This window comes from Apteryx mantelli, chromosome 1, assembly GCF_036417845.1.
Source record: "Apteryx mantelli isolate bAptMan1 chromosome 1, bAptMan1.hap1, whole genome shotgun sequence".
Lineage (NCBI taxonomy): Eukaryota > Metazoa > Chordata > Aves > Apterygiformes > Apterygidae > Apteryx > Apteryx mantelli.
Window position 1 is genome coordinate 218,781,639 of NC_089978.1, and position 8,844 is coordinate 218,790,482.

Consider the following 8,844-nt stretch of genomic DNA (forward strand, 5'->3'; position numbering starts at 1 on the left):
GTCAGGAAAGCTTGATTCTGACCTTGTGACTGGAGCACTCACCTATGAGAAGGAAGATGATTTCCTCTAACTGTTCCTGGTTGCCTAACAGGAACAACTGAATGGATGCTCTGTGCTCATATCCACCCGGAAGCTGTGGCTAAGGCCCTTCAGCTCTCTTTGCCTCATTTTCCTATGTGCAAAATGTGTCTCAGTATTTTCCTACTCCCGCAGAGCAGTGTGAGTATAAGCACGTTGAAAGGTTGGATGGTGTCCAGATACTAGACTACTGGGAGCCATAGAAGTGACTTAAATAGATGATTTACGGCCAATTAAAGCAAAATCCTTGCACTGAAGGTACAGATAGAAAATACGTAACAGGTCACCTAGCCCTTGTCCCTGCCAGCATAGGGCTGTTTGTGTGTTTACAAGTCTTCAGCCTTGTCAAGTTGTAGGTGCTGCAAGCAACTCCCAGTACTTCCTCAAGGAGAAGCTTTGGCACTTAACCTAAACGTTTGCTCTCTTAATTTCACCCCTTCATTCCCATTTATCCCCTTCGCAATCCATTGTAAAGCTCGTTTCCAAGCTAATAACAGGGGAGTTACAGCACCAACGAAATAATGTCATGTTGAAGGGATGACTGTGCTAATACCTCTGTTTGGCCTGGGAGCATCGCCTGGGTGAATTAAATTTTCCCAGGTGCGCGAGCTGACTCAGAATGAACTCACCGCTTCTGCAACAAGTGAAAACACAAGGTCCCCTTCCTTCCTCGCAAAATCGCTGCTCAGCCCGCGTGCGCACGTAGGGCTTTTCATCCCTCTTCGGATGCGGCCAGCCCCCACCGGCTCGGATCTGAAGGTGGAAAGAGCATGATAAACACATGCGAGTGTAAATGTTTGCACAGCTGGGTGAAACGCCGGCTCCCCGGAAGCCCACGGCGAAAACACGCCGCTGACTTCTCGAAGGCAAACCCTCGCCTCGGCGCCCGGGTTAGTTGCACATAAATCACTCTTCAGCCCCGCCTGTTTATTCCCATTTGTTTTCTCATCTCGTTTTTACTCTGACTGCACAGACACAAACCCATCTGGATTTACAAGTGGCATTTTATTCCAAGCTTGCATAAGGTGCTTTTTGTCCGCGGCCTCCCTGGGGACTTCGGGCTCCGGCAGCCGAGATGCTGCCGCTCCAGCACCCTGCAATACGCATCAAAAGCTGCCGATGACTTTGCTGTATTGCCTTTTGCGGAAGTCCCTTCGCTTTCGCTTTAACTGCGTGCGTCTCGAGCCGCCAGATGAAAGCAGACAGGATATTTTGGTAGCTTTTCAGTCTTGTAAAATTTATAAGCTCCTCAGTGCCGCCCTGGGAACGCATTAGCTCAAGACGCACCAGAATATACACCCGGGCGAAACTTTTCATCGTGAGGAAGCCTTTCTTGGAGCCCCATCTGCACATGTATTTCTGCCAGTTACTACTTTGTTTAAGCCCTGGGTAGAATTCTTACCAAAACAGCCAAATCGTTGCAACCTGCAGTGACATATGCCTAATGACAGAGGTATACAGACGTTACGTATTAGCAGAGCTCATCCTCCTTCTTACATGGGAGAAAATATACTGGCCGTGCTGTAGCCTCCGTTCCCTCGTGTTCGGCTCTGCTTCTTTGAAGGGGTTCATTTGTTTGGAGGATTTTTGGTGCTAACAGCGTAATTCTGTTTTTGCAGCTCGCCTTTAGCCATGTTCATATTTTGTAAACATCCATCAGCCCACAGGGTTGTCTTATTTTAATAAATATCTTTTCATGGCCAGCTGGACCTCCTTGCGCAGCCTTAGAAATGGCAAAGCTTTTATCACCAGAAAGCATTATTTTGATTTACCCTCTTTCAGCAGGGCTTTTGAGAGAAATCTTTGGCATTCTTTGACTGTTAAAATGGAAATTATTTTAAAAAAACAATTATTTGACTCGTCATCATTTGCTTTGAACCTTCTGATGACTTTATCCATTTACCGCTATTTAAACCAGCCCTTCCCTGACTTTTTGCAAGGCATTTCCATCAGCTCTGGTGATAAAAGCAAGTACAGCTGCCAGCAGTAACAGCATCCAGGCCTGGACCAGGCCATAGACCTCTTTGAGCTGGCTTTTCTAACGCTACTGATGTAGGTACTGCGTTTTGGGAAGCCCAGATTAGACATTCAGCACCTGGTCACACATTTACCTCTGAAATAAAATTCTCCAGCCAAGCTCAAACTTCAGTTCATTCACGCAGTTTCTGCTGCCTTCCCCAAAGCTGCTCTAGGTGCAAGTCTGAGCTGACTTGGGCCCTCGTCTCTGGAGTAGAAGCTGAGTAGAAAGCTGTCCTATGGACCACCGCTGTGGTTTTCTCTCTTTCTTCGTCTGAAACGATATTCGCTCCACGAGTCAATCCGACGTTGACTGCTGCTTTTTCAGGTTGCATCACTGCATCTGGAACGCATTCTTCACTCGGTCATTTTTACGGTTGGTTGCTGTTGAAGAGCACGCACTAGCGTATCGATTTGTCCTCAGCGCTAAGCAAAATATCCTGGAGACTATCTAATGCTCCGGCTCTGAACACCTGCAATTAGCAATACAGCAGCCCAACTCAATGGAGGGAAGGCAGGCTTGGCAAACCGCTCCTTGTTATAAAGCCTCCTGTATCCCTTGTTATCCTGCGTGTAATTTTATTCTTATTTATCATTGCCGGAGAGGTGGCAACCAGGGGCTTCGCGATGGGACAAGACCCTGATGGCGCTCAGCGCTGCGCAAAACCAGAGCAAGGAAATGATCCCTATCATAAGACCTGAGGACCCTTCTGGGTCGCATCCTACCCCCTGAGTTTGCTCTTAGCTGGCCGTGGCTCTGGGTAGAGCATTTGCATGCAGTTCCCCGCAGTTCATAGTGCTTCCTCCAGGCCTCAACTGACAGAGGACCAGTCGTCTCTTAGAGCTATCAGCGCGATGGCAAAGCCCATATCGTAATAGCAGCGCTCGCGTGAGCGTGTCAGGCAATACCTGTAACTGATTAGTTAACGCTTGCAAAGCGTATCGAGGAGCAGAAAAGTATGCGAGCGCCGTCAAATTAATGTTTGCATGCCTTCCCGGTTCCTTCCGAATAATCCGATTCCCCCATTGCGGTAATCTGTAAGGAACGTCGCAGTGCAGACTTTGAGGAATGGGATTATTGGCGTATGACACGGGCGGACAATGACATTAGCACTTAAACGCGGAGGAGGCACAGACCTGCCTAACGCACTTGGCTGAGCCGGGCAGGGAGAGTTTCCAGGCAGGGCCCGGGGAGGGAGCCGGGAGGAGACGGGGCTGATTGCAAACGAGGGCCAGGGACGAGGGCCCGGCCGTGCCGCCGGCTCCCGCTGTGTCCCTGGGAACGAGGTCCCTCTCCCCATTTTCCAGCTGGGGAAAACCAGCTCCTCTTGGCCTCTGCGGCCAACTGCGCCACCTCCTTGCCCGCACCTCTCTCTGCAGCAACGCTCCAGCTCCTGGTTGGCTCACCCAGCACCCAGCACAGACTCTGCTCCTTATAAACCTGCTTGGAGGAGACTACGAAGGCCGAGGGGAAAGATGTGTCTGGGGAAAAAACAGTGCAAAACAGGGAAGGCAGCTGCTGTCCTCCACCCGCACGCCTCCATCTCCACCACCCTCCAGCAGCACCTCACTTATTCCCCATCTCCGTACGCCCGCTTTCCATTGCAACCTCTTGCCCTGCTTTCTCCAAAAGCATCTCCGTGACTGCACATCTCTCTCTCTCTCAGCTTCTCAGGGAGGAAGGGAACGGTTTCGCTTCAGTTTATTGGTTCAAGTGGCATCTCGGCTGGCCCGGGCTGAACCCAAGGACTCGAGCAGATGATTCAAAGATGCCCACAGTTAGATCAGAGCCGTGGCTGAAAGCAACCAGACAGCTAGGTCTACCAGAAGCCATTACCCCAGCAGCTGTGTCCCACCGAGGGATCAGCCAGAGGACAAGCAAACAAGTCTCTTCTTCAGCCTGAGGGCTGTTTTTTTTTTTTCTTAACTGAAACTGTGGATGCTTTTAAAGGCGCTTGGAAGAACAACTCCTCTTGGTTCAGCGACACCGCTAGGAACTACCTGGCCAAAGGCTGGATGCTTGACTGATGCTCGGTGTGGACCAAATCACACACACGTGCACCCCGCCGCCCTTTCACATCCTAAGGAAATTTGCATCTGAACTGCAGATCTGGCCCCAGCCTCACCCTCCTGCCAGGTGAAGGAAATAAAAGCGTGTACAAAAAGGCAGTCCCAAGGTTGCCGGTGAAACTCATAACTAGTGGCGCTGCACCTGCTCCGCACCAGCCGCCCAAGCGCGGCGCGCTGGCTCCCGATCTGCAGCTCTTCGTGTTTCTGAACCGCTAAGCCTGGGGCAAATAAGATGGTTTTTTTTCTCTGTTTTGCTTACCCATGACACAACGATGCCCTAACAGAGATTCTGGGTACCCCCGCGAGCTCGTCAGCCTCGCCGACGAGCAGGGAAGGTGCTGGATGTTCCTGCCCTCCTTGGCAGGCTGCTTTGGAGCAGGATCCACGTTTACTGCGACACCTCTCTTCCTCGGGCCCGGCAGCGATGATGAGAGAGTTTGCCGTAGGCTGATGTTTCCCGGTGACTAATAAACACATTTTTTGGTGTTTGATGGGACTCGGCGCAGCGCTCTGCAGAGCAGCAGCGGCAGCTGCTCGGCTCTGGTGGAGGTGGAGCTGCTGGTGGCCTCCTCGCTCCACTGCCCTTAGAAGACCCCCCAGAGCCCATCCTTTTCCTCCTGGGCTGCCGTGCTCTGGGCTGCGGCTGAAGCGGAGCGATTCAGCCCAGCCGTCTGCCTGCGCCGAGACGGCCGCCGAGCTGCACGCCTTGGGCCTGCTCGGTCCCTCAACGCAACGCTGGTGTGCCCAAGCCGGGGCAAATCTGGGGCCGAACCGGAGCTTTTCGGTGCAATTGCCTCCCCTGTGCCCCAGCCCCGGCGCTGTGTTTGGGTACAACTCGTCCTCGCCCTCGCGCCGCCCTCCCGCGTCTCCACCAGCCCCGCTCCTTCCAGCGAGGATTTTTTATTTTCCCTTCTAACCTTTGCCTCGTCGAGCCAGTGAGTCATCCCGCTCATTAGCTGAACTTTGAATATCTCTTTATCCGCTGGATCCCTTTCAAGCCCGTTCCCTGGCAGCGGAAGCGCCTGCTCTCCTTCGCGCGGCTCTGGCTCTGCCTTTCCGCGGCGCCGGCGTCTGGCTCCCCGGCTCGGGGACGCTAACGAGATTAGAGGGGAGCGGGGAGCGCTCGCCGCTCCGCGCCGTGGGGCCGGCTGCCGGCGGGCGGCGGTGGGGTGCGTGTAGGGACCCCCCCCCCCCCCACCCCGGGTTTCCGGCTGGCGTCCGGGCGCGATGCCACCCGTGCCTCTGCTTTCGGGCCGCGTTTGCAAGGCTGCGAGGAGGCTCGGCGGCTCGGCTCGCCAAGCCGGGTGCTGGCAGCCTGCTGCCGGCTCCGGTGTCCTCTGCGGCGGGTCTAAAGCCTTCAACATTTTCCCGTCCCGCTTTTCCCTCTCGCTCCGTGCACCGACCTCCCGGGGAGAGAAGGAAGGGGAAATATCTCAGGCGAGGATCGCCGCGTGGCCAGGGGAGGCAATTCCGGCTCTTCCGGACGAACGGAGGGTCTCGGGGAGGGGGCAGGAGAGGGCACGGACCGGGTGTCAAAGGAGGTGGGAGGTGTTGAGGGTTTTAACACCGAGTCAGAGCGACACAGCTGACCTCGAACTAGCGCTACCGGCTGCTTCAGCGTGGGTCGAGATTGGCGTAGCCTCACCCGCGCCCCGGGCGCAGAGGAGAGCAGAGAGCCGTCGTCCGGAGGGGAGAAACCCTCAGCGCCGTCACCCTCCTGCTCCGCCGGCGCTGGGGGAGTCGGAAATGACTCCCTCTCCCCGACAAGCACGGGAGCCTCCTTCCTCCGCCCGCCGCCTTTCGGCCAGATCGGCTTTAGGTAGCGGCGCCGCTTGTTTTTGCTTTCTGCTAAAGGAATTTGGCCGCGCTAATCGCCTTTCCGAATTGCTGGGCACGCGATGAGACCATCTCCCTGAGCATCTCTTCGCTCCTCCGCCTGCTGACGTGTATTCCGGCAATTTGTGTCTCTCCGAGCCGGAGAGCCGCTCTCCGCGAGAAACTGATGATTCACGGCCTGGGGAAAAGCGAATCAATAAGGCATGACTAAGGCACCGCTGCATTAGGATGACGGTGATTAGCGGCTGCCTCGGTGCCTTTGTCCTGAGTGGCAATTTACTGATTGTCTCTCGGAGTTTTGTCTTACGGGGTCTTTGCCAGACTTCCAGCAATCCTTTCCGTATTTATTTTTTGTAATTGCTCCGAAGCCGGCGGTTCACACTCAGTTTCATCTGTCTGCAGCCCTGTCGCAGGCTCCGCTTCGCATGGAGTTTGAATTTTCTGCCGCGGTAGTTTCTAGGGATCAGAAGTTACGCCGACCTACAAATGTTGTGGAAATCCTAGTAGAACATTAATTCACCCAGCCCTAAAAAAAGCCCAAACAAACAGAAAGATGGTTATTATTAATCACTGCTGCACGGCCCCTTGGGGATTGCTTGTTCGTGAAAGCGTCCGCTGCGTTTCAGAGCAGACTTCTTGAGAGCTTTTGATTTATGAACTCTCCACCAAGCGCGCCGAAGACGCAGACACGATAAGTGCGCGCTAGACACGAAACTAATTATACGCTATCTGCAGCCAACCACTCACGAGAAGGTGAATTAATGCTAGGCCACGAGACGGAGAATACTTTACATCTCCTGTAGCTCTGTTCCCAAGAAGGACCATACACCCCGGCCCTCCGCGCCTGGAGGGCAGCACTCGTGAGATTTAACGTCACCCCTCAGCGCTCATCCAGTTCAGCGTGTGCGAAGGCCTTCTAGGAGCAACTGATGGACCTAGGGCTGCCAAAGGACGTGCCCATAGCCCAGATTACTGCAGCCCTGCTCCAGAAGGCTTCATGAGCATTTCTTCGGCGCCCATGCTGCTCTACAAAATGCCGGTGCCTCCAGCGAGCCCTTCGCCCCAGTGCCCATGCAGCCCGGGAAGGGTTTTTCCTTGCGAGGTTGCTTTCTGCTGGATCGGTCCCCCAGGTCAGGGCACTGCACATCCCCAAGGGGAGGGATATCGGGGGCTGTTTCACGTAAATAGGAAACCGTGGCCTTAGCGGCTGGTAATGGGAAGCTGCATCTTGGGAGTCTTCTTGTGAGGACGGGCTCCTTGAGGGACCGTCCGTAAGGAAGTGGTTGCAGCCACTGCTAAAACAAGTTGCTCTGCAAGTGATGGAGGTACAGAGCACCCCCAGAGGTCCTGGGGGACCCGGTGACCCCCAGCGATGTTAAGGGTACATAGCAATCCTGCCCTTTGGGGGCGGACGTGAGATGATCTCCCCGTCCTCCACGCCATAGAAAATGAGCACCTCGGAGGCCTCGACTGAACTGGGGACAGCAGCTGAAATGGGCATTTCCAGGGCACGGAGCCGAGTGGCCGACCTGCGTTTCGTAGATGGACAGGCTCCGAAAGCACGGGGGCACCTGGAGGCTGTCTCTGAGCCGTCCTCGAAGCCTGCAGAGGTGGCGACAAGGGAGAGGGCAGCCAGGGAACAACATGGACCTCCCTATGCAGTGCCAGTGCCGGGAGGATAAATCCTGGCCGCAAGGTCACGGTTTCAAAGGCATTCCCGGGCTAACGACCTTAACGATGGGGAATTAAAATATCTGCCTAATCTACCTGCCTGCAAAGCCTGTTATACCCGTGGCACCCGAGCGGTTCCTAGTGGAGGAAAGTGCTCCTGGGAGCGTGGAAGCAGGAGGGCCGAGAGGGGCCGCAGAGAGGCACGGAGCTGGCCGGCACGCTGCGCCGTGCGCGCTCCCCTCGGCGGACGTGGGCTTTGGGCACACGCAGTGCTTTTCCGTCAACTTCTCATCCTGCTTATTATCACATATGGCATTTTTATTACCTCCATCAGCTGTGCGTGGGGCTGCCTCCAGGGGGCAAGCCGGGATGCCCGAATTAGCCGTCTCCTTCCATCGGGGGACCTGGAGAGGTGACTTGGGAGCAGCAAGGAGAGCAGGCTGCCCCGCATAGCCCAGGGCTCAGGGCAGGGCAGACCGAGCCTCCAGCCTGGGTCTACAGGAGCCCTGGGCGAAAGCGTCTCGCTGGCTGGGCACCTCCCGCTGCTCTCCCTGCCAGGTGAATAAGCGAGTTAACAAGGTAGCGGCAGTGTTGGAGCATGTTCCTGATGGAGACCGGGATTTTCGGTGGCCTCAGTGCCCCATCCCTTTCCTCCCCCCTGGTTTGATGGATGCCGTTCAAACGAAATGGGAAATAAAAGCCAAATCCCAGCCGTGCATTGCCGGTGTTTCTGTTCCCGACAGGACCCTGCTCGGCTGGCATTTGCTGTCCTGCGCGGGGACCTCCCTCGTGTTAGTCCTCGCGGTGCCGGGCAGGGGCTGGGGGGCTCTGGGGGCACCTGGTTCCCGCTCAGGCGCCCACATCCCGCATTCACTGCTCAGACGTAGGTCCTCATCTCAGTCTGCCTGACAGACCGAGAGCAGGCTCCTGGTAGGTTTCCCAAAAATCAGTCAGATGACAGGGTTATTTACAAAGGCTGGCAGGGAGGAAAGGCCATAAATTCCCTAGATATAATGACTGAGTCAGAGAGCGAGGCAGGCGCAGCCAACTCCAGCGTGGCCTGGAAGGACAGCTAAAGAGGAGGGGACACAGTCACCCGTGGCTCGTGTTGTCCCCCGACCTGGGAGGTCCCTTCAAGGCTTGGACGCCTGGCGGTGTCTGACAGCAGGTCCT